We start from the raw sequence: 1,265 nt of genomic DNA on the forward strand, positions 1-1,265 counted from the left end.
CTTCCAAGATGAGTTTCTCGCCAGCTGAGATGTAGGACAGGGGAGAAAGTAACCTAGAAGTGCTGAAGAGCTGACATCTCTTCCATGTAAAGAGGCTTCTTGTTGACCCCCACAATTTTAAATTTCCTTGTTTTGAACATCATGGAAACAGGGTCACAGACTGGCACCAAGGATTGATACCGTGTCAAAAAGTGGTTTCAAAACAGGATCCAAACTCACTTTTTCACTTGAACCGTAAATCGTGGGGCCCTTCCACCATTTTCCTTTTTCCATTTAAGCTCCCGGTACAGATATACAATAGGTTCTTCTAACAGAGATGGAACCAAGTAAAGTAGAGTCTCTGAACACCTGTTAGGTGCAAGGCACTCTGCTAACTGCCGTGGGAACAAGCGAGAACGAGCCCTGGCTCCTGCCCTTGTGCTTCCTGGATATGCCAGTGCTGGGAGAAGGCGAGGGCCCGATTTCAGAGGCCGTTAACTTCCCACACGCTCAGTAGTGCTGGTGAGTCGCCAGTCGGCAGACGTGCCGACACCTCTCCCTCACACTGGCCTGTGCCCGCCACCGGAGGCTTCGTTCGGCTGGCCGGAATACCCATGCTGGCATTCTGCTCTTCCCGTATCGTGAGCTCTAGCTACAAACTAAGAATCTGTTAAGATGGAAACTATCCACTGCATTCAACAAATACGCCATCACCTGCTGTAATCTTTGAAGTTAATTACCCCCCTCCTCCCAAAGCAGCCCCTTTAGAATGTGGAAAAATTCACTTCCCCAAATTTCTATAAAAAAGGACCATTTTTTCCTCAACCTGCCAGTACAGCCAAGTAAGCCAGTGACTAGTCAAGGTATTGAGCAATGTGATACTTGACCAATTCAATAAAAACCAATTTCTCACCTTGTTTGGTTTTAAACTTGTATCAGGTGAAGGCAGCTAGAGCAGGACATGACACATCATTCACCCCTCTGTGACTGTCCCTCTCATGAATTGTACTGTTCATTAGTTCATGTAGCAGCTTTCTATAGTGTCATTTGAAAAAAGGTGTTATTAAAACCTCATCCCCTCAATTCTAAAGTGTCTTCTTGGTTTCTCACTTCTTAATGGACACCAGAGAGGAGCAGAATTGCATGTGTAACAGGAAGGCAGCAGGACTGATTGAGGGGGTGCTGCTTTCCCGGAGGAGAAACGATGCCTTTAGGATGCCCACGGGCTTTGACAGCATTCCCCAAACTGCCAAAAGCCACTGGAGCTCAAACAGGCTTATCTGGGT

General features: G+C 47.0%; 1 protein-coding gene across 1 annotated transcript in view; it reads left to right on the plus strand.

The window, feature by feature from the left end:
• DBNDD1 (dysbindin domain containing 1) overlaps positions 1-1,062 on the plus strand; it is a 22,512-nt gene extending 21,450 nt beyond the window's left edge. The window contains exon 4 of the mRNA XM_051974741.1: positions 1-1,062. This exon is cut by the window's left edge and continues 1,715 nt beyond it. The gene's annotated coding sequence lies outside the window, so the exon portion shown is untranslated.
• Positions 1,063-1,265: the final 203 nt, after the last annotated feature.

This window comes from Antechinus flavipes, chromosome 2 (genome assembly GCF_016432865.1).
Source record: "Antechinus flavipes isolate AdamAnt ecotype Samford, QLD, Australia chromosome 2, AdamAnt_v2, whole genome shotgun sequence".
Classification (NCBI taxonomy): domain Eukaryota; kingdom Metazoa; phylum Chordata; class Mammalia; order Dasyuromorphia; family Dasyuridae; genus Antechinus; species Antechinus flavipes.